A 12,454-nucleotide genomic window follows, 5' to 3' on the forward strand; every position below is an offset into this window, starting at 1 on the left:
TGTCATCCTTTCCTCCTCCCCCACCCCGCAGCCTAGGCGCCTCGTAGTTTGGGGGGGCGGGTGTCGCCTGGAGAATTGGAGGGGCAGCCTCTGGCTTTCTCATTCAGCACCAGTGCCACGGGAGCCGGGGGGAGGCTCGGGCCAGTGCGGGGATGAATGATGAGTTACTAAAAGGCTTTGCCATAATCACCTTCTGGAAACGCTGGGCGCCGGGATCTCTCCTCCCTCGGGAAGGTGTTCTCTTCACGCACACCGAAGCGGCAGCCCTGGGAGCTGGGCTGGGCTGCTGTGGCGTGGCTGGGGCTTTATTTTTGCCCCGGGGTTTTATGACACAAACATGTGGAATATGTGGAGGATTCTGGGTTATTTTTCTTTGTGGGAATACCGTATTCCCTTTTAACCTCTTTCGTGGGAGAGATTCTCTGCAGCCTGGTATCCAGCTGGTGGACAGGCACCGTTCTGAATCTCTCTTCGGTCCCAGGGAAGAGGTCCCGAGAAAAGGATTCCCTAAAATGCCAGTTGCATTAGGGTGGGGTCTCAGAGTGCGGAGTGCCTGCTGGCACCTGGGAATCGCCTCAAATCTAATGGTCCTTTGAAACAGCGGAGCCTGGTCAGACTGTGAGGGGTCCAGGACTGGGACAAAGGGGATTGGAAGAGGGACAGATGATGGCTATTTAGGAGAGGAGCAACTAGAGGCTAATTGAGACGAGAAGAGGTCGAGTGGGAAGCAAGGTACCCTTGCAACCTTCACTGAATTCCTCTATCCCTCCTCTTAATTCTCCTGTGGTTGGTGGCTTTTATTCATCGGGTGGGACTCTAATTTGGAGATTTCTGGAATGTCACATCTGGAGAATAGAAGACTTGACTATTCCTGAGCTAACCTTTAGCACAATCACAAATTAGTTCTGTAAGTCTAGGAAATACCATGTTCAATTCTCTGTTTTGGCGTTTTGTTCACACCTGGAAGGTGGGGTAGGCAGACAGGTATATTTGGGGGGTGGGTGGGTTCTGTACCTTAGGAGCCTTGAATTTGTAAGAGAAGTGTATGTGGGGAACCTGGAAGCCAAGTTGATGCTGACAGAAGGAAACACTAGAAGCTCAGATCCAGTACTTGTGACTATGGGTTGCCAGAGAGTATTCTCTTCACTTTAAGATGACTTGCAGAGGCCATCTCACTGCTGCTCTGGGGACCTTTTTTAATTTTAATTTTAAACATTTTGTAACTTCTTTTAAGTGGGAGAAAGCATGATATACATGAGGTTAATTAAGAAAGTTCACTTATGAGAGAGACCTTGACTCATAAGTCAACGTTGCCAAAGGTGAAGAAGTTATTGAGAAAGGAAAAAAAAAAAAAGAGGGGAATTGGAAAGGGATGCATATTATTAAAACAGCTTCACTTTTATAATTTTTAAAAAGCATTCAGTAAGATGGAAATCTGAAGTTATTATTTTTTTCTTTTTTCAAACAACTGGTGAAGTAAAGACCTTTCCAGAAATATTTTCAAGTTGATATTGGCCTAGTGGGGGTTTAAATATAATTGTCAGCATATGTCCCTTTTTATTGCATGGTGAATATTCACATCATTTTCAGTGCAAATCTTGGCAAGAAAAGATTAAGATTTTTTTTTTTTTTTGCTTTTTACTAGAGCTCTATTTTCTTTCTTTATGATGTATTTCCTCTTCCTACATCTGCAAGTTCAATTCATTTTGATTATATTTAGAGTCTATTTTCAAATTTTTATTGACCACCTATCCCATATTTAGCATTGAAGTTCATATAATAATGTATAACATCGTTCTGGCCCCTAAGGTGTTTATAATCTAGTTGTCAATACAGAATTAACACATATGAAATAACTAGAGAGTAAGATAGGTTTGTACTGTCCTGTGAACTCTTAATATGCATGCCATATGCTCCATCTTCCCTCCTGGCCTTTTCTCAACATTCAGAAAACACACATTGGAACTTATTATGTGCTGGAGCCTGGAGAAAGAAAAACACAAAGAAGTAAAAAATAGTCCAAGCTTTCAAGGATGGGGAAACAGGTATTTAGCTAACTATGATACAATCTGATTAACTGTTATAGTGGTAGGGTAAATCAAGTGCAAATAGTAGACATGTACGTGATTTTTTTTTCTTCCCCTATGGGATTTGACCAGACGGTCTTTGAGATATTTTTGAAAAATGAATAGTTTTTACCAGGCAGGGAAGGATAGAGAGGACATTCCAGCAGAGGAAACATGTGAGTGTGCCTGATGAGTTAGGGTAACTATGAGCCGTCCCATGTGGCTAGAGCACAGGGTACTAGAGTGTGGATACAGAAATGAACAGCAGCTAGGTGACACTAATTAACAACTAATGCTGTGGAGTAAGTGTTTGGATAGGGATATGCCCAAGATGCTATGGAAACACAAGGAGAGGGCATCCACCTAAAGGAGAGTAAGAATATCAAGAAGGTTTCTTAGGGTGGTTGAGGTAACCTAAGTCTTGAAAGACAAGAAGAGAAGGGCTTTCCAGGCAGAAAAAAAGCTATATGAGAACTGGAAGTTGTTCTGTGTGGATGAAGTGAGAGATGTGGGTTCTTAGCTCTGTGGAGTAGCAAACCATCAGGCCAGAGAAATAAGCAGTGATCAACTGTGAATGGAAATATCCCAAGCAAAGGAGCTTCAGTTTTATCTGAAAGGCTGGGAAAGAGTTTGCAGGTTGGGAGAGTTTGAGACATAATCAGATTTGCATCAGAGAAAGATAGCTGTGACCACAGTGTGGAGGATGGATTGGAGGCGGTGAGACTGGAGGCAAGGAGCTTATTGTGGAAATACAGGCGTGAAATGATGAGGATGGTGGCATTGGGGGTGGAGAGGAGGAGATATGTCCGAGAGACAAGTGAGAAAGTCAACCTCGCTAATCTAAGAGGCCTCCTCTGTGTGTTCCCATACTACCCTCTACTTTTCTAGAATTCACTTGCGTAGCTCTCTTTCCTGTGTTTGGAAGGAAAGACATTCACAGGTGCATCTCCAGCATTCATTACAGGCTTGGTACAGAGTAGGGACTCAATAAATATTTGTGGAATGAATGATTAAATTAATGAATGAGGAAATCCGGTCATGAAGAAATGATTCCTGCATTAGAACAGTAGAAGCTAAATCATGGCTTCCATTTCTCCAAGGTGATCAGCATTTGGGAGATCAGTGACAAAATGACCCAGGAAGACTGCCTTTATGAAAAACTGTCCTATGAAGTGCCAATAAGAAAGCAACATTGTGACATCACATTTTTTATATCTAAAAATTATATTATTGGCTCATCTTGGGAGCATTTAGCACAGTTCCTGATTCACAGTAGGCTGGCAGTAAATGTGAATTCTCTTTTTCTCCCCCCTTACTTGTCAGAATTTCCTGATTTCATGTGCTTTGCTCAAACTTTTAAGATAATCTGGGGCCAGGGAGTTTGGAAGCCACAAAGTCTCATTTAAAGAGCTCGTAGCATCTTGGCATCCTGGGATAAGGGCCAGACCACCCGTGTTCCCATCTTCAAACACGCAGCCCTAGGAACTGGGTCCCTTACTGAGCCAAGCCTGAGTGTGTTGAGTTCCAATCTTTTTTTTTTTTTTTGTCAGTGCAAAAAATAAATTTTTTGTTGTTTCTTAATTTTTTTGGAAGTGGAAAATCTTAAATGTACAGCTTGTTGAGTTCTCATCTTAAAATCCCAATAAGAGATTTCAGAATGGATAAAACATGAGAATTTGTTTCAGGTTGACTACAGGGGTGAAAGAGCGATACCAAAGATAGCACTTTGGGTTTGAACTTTGGTAGCTGGATGAAAGGTGACAGAGGAATGAGGAGAGAGGTTAGCTCAGAAAAGTGAAAGGCTCAATGCTGTTTTGTGGGGAACTGATTTTGGGGTAACACTGGAACATCCTGGAAAGCACATAGTACAGATTCCAGCATGTAGTGATTTCACAGTAAATACCAACTACTGTTTTTATTAAGGGAGAGGATGGGGAACAGGAGACCATAGAGCCAAAGACTAAATCTCAGCATTTAGCAAAATATAGGGGTTAAGGAGAGAAACAGGTACCATAGAATACTCAGATAATATGGTAAAGAACTGGAGTGAAAGTAAAAGCCTAAGAGAATCATGAGAAGGAGTGGTCAGACTTCACAGAAGCAATCCTACCTATGTGCCAGGCCTTGTGTGAGTGCCTACATGTGGAATCTCATTTAATCCCCACACCACCTGCAGTTCTCTTCTCCATTTGACAGCCAAGGCAGCCCAGACAGAGAGATTCCAATAGCTTGTCCAAAATTACCAGACCAGGAAGTGGCAGAATCAGGTCACCAAGCCCATTTTAATAATCCTACAAACTCCTTCTCCTCATCCAAGGTATAAATTACCAGGATGATTTTAAGTGCAGAGAGGTTGAAAAGATTGAAAGTAGGGAACTGGAAAAAAAAAAAAAAAAAGGCAATGAAAAGGAGTTCCCTGGTGACCATAGAGAAAGCAGTTTTAGTACAGCACGTGTTCAGAAGCCGTATCTCAGGGAATTCAGTGGGGAATGGGAGGTACCAAGATCCAGGCGAGACGTACCTGTCAGTCATTTATGAAGTCGGGTGGGGGAAGGAGTTAGGAGACCATAGGGAGAAGGAACAGTGAGCCTCAAATGCAGTTTTTATCAATGGGGAGCAGATGGGTAGAGCTGGTGTCTGAGGAGAAAACGTGTGGGAAATGAGAGCAGGAGAGAAGAGATGGAGGAGAAAGGATGCCTGTCTCCAAGAGCGTGGAAAGATGGATTCATGCTCTTCTCCCCCAGAACTAAATGACGGAGGTGCTTACCAAAGCCCAGAGAGTTCAGATCTTTGAGAGTCCTGGAAACATAAGGAGCCTCTGACTGAGGCGCGCTAAGGTGTCACTGGGACACGTAGATGATGAACCTTGTTTATGTAGCACAGTGGCCAAGAGTGCAGACTCTGGGGCTAGATAGGTTCTATTTGAATTTTGGCTCTGCTGCTTATCAACTATGCAACTTTGGGCCACAGTTTACTTCTCTTTGCTTCAAATTACTCTCGCTCTTCAGACGGAGATAACCATCTTAACACATCACATAGAATTGTGGGGATTATATGAGTTAACATTTGTAAATCTTGGCACAGAGTAAGTGCTCAATAAATGGTAGGTATTATGTGTGACAACAGTCAGGTTAAAAATAAAATTTTGACTTCATTTTCAGGACTCTAGAGATTGTGGACCTCAGTGTTTGTTTAAAAAATTATTTTGGTTGGTTAATAAATAGCTGGCTCTAATCCTATTTTCCTAAGTGCAGAAATTAAATCAACCGACACAAACATGGCAGGGGCAGACCAACTCCACCGTCATAAGCCTAGGTGTGTCTGCCTATAACATTTGCCTAGTTGCCTCCTCCTTGTGCCTGTCTGGGAAGATGAAAGTTTGTTTGCCTTAGGCTTGTCCTCTCATTCTTCAGCCTCAGTTCATCACACAACAGGTACTTAGCTGTTTAGCAAGTTGTTTTCAGGGAAGTGACTACATGTATTAATTACAGCACTGCTTTGGTACTGGGGGATGTAAACTCTAAATATCTCAGATGTGAGGTTTGCATCATTCTTTGGGAATTAAAAGGCTTTCTCCTTCTTAGAAAGGTTTGTACTGTGTTCTAAAATAGAATCCCCAGTGGATATGGAAGCCCCATCATCTAGCTAGTTGGCAACAGGGCAGTGACTAGAGCTTAGGTTTGAACATAACCCAGTGCTTTTTGCATTACACTCTGCCAAATACTTTTATTATTGCTCTGTAATCAAAGACTGATTTTTGTTTGCTTGATTCATCCATCCTATTTATGTTTCAGCCAGATTAAATTTCTTACATTTCCCCAACTGAGATTTTTCTTTCTCACTTTTTGGTCTTTGGCCATGCTGTTCTCTCTTTCTGGAATTTCCTCCTTGCCTTCCCCTGCCTAACTCCTTTGGTCCTTTAGGTCAAAGTCACTTCCTAGGGAAGTTTGTCCTGACCTTTTAGCAGTAAGGTTGGCTTCCTTTTCTATGTATTTCTATTGTCCTCAACTTTGTATTTTCAACACCTTTCATAGTGCTTGTCACATAGCAATTGATTGGATTGATTGTAATTCATTTTTGGATTGAATGACTGACAGTGAATGAATCTTGTCCTCTTGAGTCATTGCTGATGCCCCAGTCATGCAGCTTCACGTTATAGAAAATCATAGAATTTTCAGGTTCAGAGGTTCACTGGAAATTTTTTAATCAGACTTTTAAGTGAAACAAGATGAGGAGACTGAGAAACAGAGAGGTTCAGTGACTCGCCTGAGCTAAGTAGTGTGAGAACCGAGCCAAGAACCCCAGCTCCTGATTTCAGATGCAGCGTCTATCCAGGGCCTAGATCAGGGTGAGCTGAGGGAGGCAGAGCCATGTAATTGCAGGGTTGGTTTCTGTCTTTATTTAAAATTTTTAGGTTTTATTCACATGGATTTTTTGCATTAATTTAATTTTTTAAAATATTACATTAAAATATTGTTTTTCTTGATTACTGAGTTTTTGGTCACCCCTTTAAATTTTGTGCCCAATGTAAGTACCTTTCTGGCCTCACCTTAGTCCTGGCTCCGTTATTTCCACTTCCTAGCCTTCATCATTGGTGTAAGAATGCAGTTACACTGTGGAAGGCAAGGGCCCTAACTGAAAATATCAAAGGAAACACCATTTAGCATGGTGGTATGAGTTGTTAATAAACGTTTCATGACCTGGCTGATCTGCTAATTAGTAAATGTTACATTCACAGCATAAAAGCAAGACCAAAAGGAAAAAATAAAAGTTGAAAGAAGCTCTATCATCTATCTATCTATCTATCTATCTGTCTATCTCAGGACCAAGGGACAATGTAGAGATTGTCTTCATTTATAAGTTTATGTATGTGGTTGTTTATATATGCCTATATTTTTGAGTTTTTTGAAGACACAAGATGGAAAAAGGAGAAAATTATTCTACTCATCAACTTGGCGGGTCTTGGCTTATGGCACTGCTGGCCTATTTTGAAGATTTGAAGTCAGAAGGTTAAAAAAATTGGCCATTGCTGCCCCAAATCTAGGAAAGGAAGGAAAAGAAACATTAATGGATAGGAGAAAAAGAGATAAAGAGAGGAAATTTTGAGGGAATATCTGCTAAGTACCATCCAAGGCATTGCTCTCAAGTCTAGAATGGGCTTTACATATATTATTTCATTAATTTCTACAGCATGCTGGAATAGGTATTCATCTTTCTATTTGACTGCTGAGCAAACCAAGTCTCAGAAAGGTGAGTTAGTTTACCCAAGCTCCCAAAGCTGGAGCTGGATTCAAACCCAGGTCTGAGTTAAAGACTGTGCTCCTCCCACTTCATCCTTCTGCTTCTCCAAGGCTTGGGATGACAGATCACCTAATCACCTCCTGCCATCACTGAAGCCTTAGGTGCAGGGCTTCAGCGGCTTGTCTGGGTTTGCTGAATGGAAAATCAGCAGTTAGCTCCCATTCCTGCTATTATTTCCTCCTTGTATGGTACATTTATCTTTTCCCATTCATCAATAACAACAGAAAGCAGAGGTGTATATGCATAGGAAATAAATACCCCTCTTTGTGTGAATATCATAAATTTTTACATGACATGAAAACACATATTTTATATTACCTCCATTATGTTAGAGAAGGCTTTTTCTTTGGGTATTATGGCATCAAGTGTTCCAGAAATGCTCACAGACACAGACTGATGAAAAGGTGATCATAATTACTGGAGCAAATCTGTCATGCTGAGGGGTAGTGTATTTGCACAGCTGACAGTCAGGGTTTCTGGGGTGCTTTTTTTTTTCTATAAATTTATTTATTTTATTTATTTATTATTTTTGGTTGCATTCGGTCTTCGTTGCTGCGCTTGGGCTTTCTCTAGTTGCAGCGAGCGGGGCTACTCTTTGTTGCGGTGCGTGGACTTCTCATTGCGGTGCTTCCCTTCAGTAGTTGCGGCTCACAGGCCCAGTAGTCGTGGCTCATGGGCTCTAGAGCACAGGCTCAGTAGTTGTGGTGCACGGGCATAGTTGCTCCATGGCATGTGGGATCTTCCTGGACCAGGGCTCGAACCCATGTCCCCTGTGTTGGCAGGTGGATTCTTAACCACTGCGCCACCAGGGAAGCCCAAGGGTGCTTTTTTATTGACGTTTCTGATGAGTAGCATGGAGCCCTGACCCCCACGCAGAACATTTGAAATTCAATGAAATCAGCAATCAAGTGGAATCAGATATAATTAACAAGAAATAAAATCTGGTTGAGAGTAATGCTGTTCAGCTCAGAGCTCTACAAGCTGAGCATGCTTTATCATTATTCCCATCTCCCAGTCTTTGCTAGCTGTCGCTTCCAGGCAAACCCACACACTCACATGCTCTAATAATCAGCCCACAGCTTTCTCTCCTGGGGGTCACAGGAACTGAAAAAATATATAAGATCTTTTCATTCAAACTTGTATTAACTGGAAAAAAACATTATCTGTCTTTTTTTCCCCTCAGTGTAAATGTAAGGCAATATCTCTAGGTTTGAGAAAATCTTTTGGTTTTAGTGTTTTACATGGGCTAACTTGTAACATGTGACACAATTCCTAGCTGGGATAGTTTGGAGCAATTAGAGTATTTTAGGAATCAAAAAACCAAACCAATTATATATGTACTGCAGTGTTATACAAAATGCAGGTATAATGAAGTGCATGGTGTAGAAAGTAAAAATCAGTCATATTTCTGCCCCAGCCTCTTCCCCAGAAGACCACTGTCAGTTGTTTAATGTATGTCCCTCCATTCTTGGTCCATTAACATTTACATATGTTATTCTTTTTTCTTTAAAGGTGGGGTTATACTTTACATATTATTTTATCATTTACTTTTAGTTACAATTTCAAATGAAAACAATTTCTTTAGATTAATAAGCATTTGGTAAATATTACTGTTGTATGAATAGGATGAATGCTGCTTTCCATCCTAAAATAGAGCTCAGCTGACATATCCTAGGGTCCTTTGGCCATCTGTCCTCATATATATTTTGTAGATACAGTCAATGAGGAATTTTCTGAGCTCCTTCTAGTAGCCACCAACTATACCATGTGCTTTTCTGGAGCTCACCGTCTATCTAGCAAGAGTTAAAATAATGAGGGGACTTAATTTGAACTTAATAAATGGCATAAATTTAGGATAAATTCTCCTTGATTCACAAAATTGCTGGAAGGGCTAGTCTATTTCAATTGTTTTTATTTTTCTAGATGAGAAAATTGAGGTCCATCGAGGTTAAGTGACTTGTCCAAGGTCCCACAGCTGGTGATTGGAGAGGCTGGGAGGACAGGCTGGTTTCCAACCTATTAAGCCGGTGCTGATTCCATCACACCTGACTGCAAAACCACCCTCACATCCAGAAGAGGGAACCAGGGAACTCACTTCACACACACTAGCTTGACCAGTGACTCTCTAGCAAATTGAAACTCATGCTTTTTGTAAATATGGTCACCCTCCAGCTGCTGCGGGTACTGCCTCCCCATCCTCATCCTCCCTGCCTGTCTAACCCCTGCCCAAGCTCCATCTTTGCCTCCTCCATGGCCTGATAGTCTCCCATTTCAGTAACACTTTGAAGTTAGGCAACAATCTGACCATGTTGAGATGGGATGGTGGCCACATTACCTAAAGAGAGTGTTCTTCTTTAGACATATTAGCAGAGATTTAATTTTCAGTTTTGCTTCTTGCCATCTTGAACTTTAAGGAATGAGTTCCAAACTAAGTGCATTTTACCTTCCAAGTTTAATCAAGGCATGAACTCTTCCTTATATTAACTGATGATTTTTCTCCATGATGGGGGCATGAATACTCTAATTATCCTTCACTGCTATGATGTCAGGGTCACATGGTGGGTTAACAGCTTGGACTATGGGGTCAGATGGACCTGGGTTCTAATTCCAGCTCTGCCATTCACTTAAATTGTGATGTCAGGCCAATCCCTTGGTCTCTCTTAAGTCTCAGATCTCTCATCTGTGAAATGGAGATAGTAAAAGTACTCTGGCCCCAAAAGAGATTTTGTAAGGAATAAATAAATTACTTGCTTTAACATAGAGTTTAGGACATAATAAGGACTAAGGAAATTGTAGCTACTATTATTCATTGTTTATGATACACAAGATGTATAACAGATATAGCCTTCAGAACCACTTAGATGTCAAGCTTTACTGGGTTGTCACATTTTCTTTCATAACACTCTAACCTCCTTCTTTTTAAAAAATAAGACTTAAACCAAACATCTGAAAATATGACTCATTATGCTGGTAACTCCCAAACTTTGTCAAGTCTTTGTCATAATATCACCTTCAGAGGTGAACCATGGAATTCTGGAGAATAGCAAGAGGTGGGAAAATGGAGGGGTTTGGTCAATACATTGAAGCCCTGCTTTAAATAATAAGTGTTAGCCCTCTTTCTTTGCATTATTCTACTTTCATGGAAATGCTTGGGAATTGATGAAAATGTGTGCCTTTTTCACACATGAAGACAGCATTATTAATCACTCCTAGTTAAATATGTGCTTTAAGTCTCACTTTCCTCAGAAGTACTGGTAGATTATCTAGATGTAGACATATATGTATGCTTGCATAGACTCATAGAACCTGAAGTGTGGATGGTAAGAATCCAGTCACTCACTCAGTGTTGGAGTCTCCCCTTTCACACCATATAACAAGAAGCTGTCCAGCCTCTCCTTTTCAGCACCAGGGCTCCATTCCTTCCTCTTGTTGGTGACCATAATAGATGTACCCAAGATAGAAGCTGATTGGATCTGAGCTGTGGTTGGCCAGGATCCTGAGAGCTGAGGCAGAGAAGGTAACCTTGGTGCGTATCAAGCACTCAGATATACTTTCATCTCAGGACCTTTGCACCAGCTGTTAGCTCAGTCTGGAATGCCTGCTTTGCAAAAATCTACATATCTCTCTTTCTCTCCACTTCATACACCTGCTCACATGTCATCACATAAGCCTTCCCTGGTTGCTTTGTCTAAAATACCCAGCCCATTCATCTTTAACTCTTTATTCTGCTTTAAATTTCTTCATTAGTATTGATTACCACCATGATTTTTTTAAACCACCTTGCTTTTTAATATATGTTTACTTGTTTATCTATTTGTGGTCTGTCTCCTACTAGAATGTAAGCATCACAAGATGAGGGATTCTGCATGTTTTGTCCATTTTTATATCCCCAAGACTTAGAAGAGTGCCTGTCACACTCTATAAATTTAATTCAAATTTATTGAATAAATGAATTAAAATGTAAAGAATAATTAACATCTTGAGGGTAGATCTAAGAAACCAGTAGAAATCAAGTCCAAATCAAGTCCAAAAGGCAGGAGAGTGAGAAAACATCTAAAAATGTGAGATAGTTCCAGAGACCCAGAGCTGGGCAGATCTGGGAATGTACGCTGGGAAATGAGGCCCAAGGTAGGGAGTGGTCGAAGAGGATTATCTGAACGAGACAGAGGTGTCTCAGTTGCAACCACTGGCTCTCAGACACAGGGGGCTCTGGTGGGCGGGGCACATACCATGAGCTTACTTCTGCAGGAAAGAGATCATTTCATTGCAGACAACTTGAAACATTAAACAGATTGAGCCAGATTCTGCCTCCCTTTAGCTATATGGGGCCAGTTGGCCAGGCTAAGGAGTACAGCTCATGTGGAAGAAGACGAAATTAAATGATGCCCAAGAAATCTAGCTTCATTTTATATAGAGACTCGTTTGTATAGCACTACAACAAAATGAGCAAATTGGATGCAGACTGGTACTTATAAGGAAAATAAGATTGGAAAACTAAAAATATTTAGCATGTGCACCTTCTTACCTCTATATGTGACCCACTATTGAAGAAATGTACATTTGTATAGGAAATCTTGTTATCTTGGGATCTTTAAATGTGAAGTTACTTCTGATTACTAGGTTCGGTTCTGAGTACAATGCTGACAAGTGTTCTGTGTGGTTTGTTGCATTTGTGTGATCTGGGGCACAGCAGGCAGAGGCAGCTCTGTGGGGGACAGGATTGCCCTGAAGTTGTCCTGGAGTTTCTCCTGGAGAAGCTGTAAAAGGTGTGGCAGTATTGCTTGAACACGCAAGGCCAGGTCTTGACCTCTGTGGATTTCCTTGGAGAACAATTATTGGATTTTTTATAGTTCTTTTGCTTTGAGCAGAAGTTTTCACTCACTTAAATATCAACTATTTAGAAGAAACTTACCAAAACTAATTGAAAGGAAATGTAAAATTCTTGGAAAGTTTAACTATGTAAAAGAGAATATGCCAGTTAAAGGCTGTCATTCTGTGTGAGTCTTCAGGACAACCAGCCTTGAGGCAAGTGATAAAAACCTAAACTCTATACCTTTATACATGGAGAAAATAGAATTTATAGGGAA

General features: G+C 41.0%; 1 protein-coding gene across 3 annotated transcripts in view; it reads left to right on the plus strand.

The window, feature by feature from the left end:
* Nucleotides 1–12,454, plus strand: part of PLPPR1 (phospholipid phosphatase related 1) — a 276,464-nt gene that overhangs the window by 807 nt on the left and 263,203 nt on the right. The gene's annotated exons all lie outside the window — the stretch shown is intronic.

Source organism: Balaenoptera borealis (genome assembly GCF_965194805.1).
Source record: "Balaenoptera borealis genome assembly, chromosome: 8".
Classification (NCBI taxonomy): Eukaryota; Metazoa; Chordata; class Mammalia; order Artiodactyla; family Balaenopteridae; genus Balaenoptera; species Balaenoptera borealis.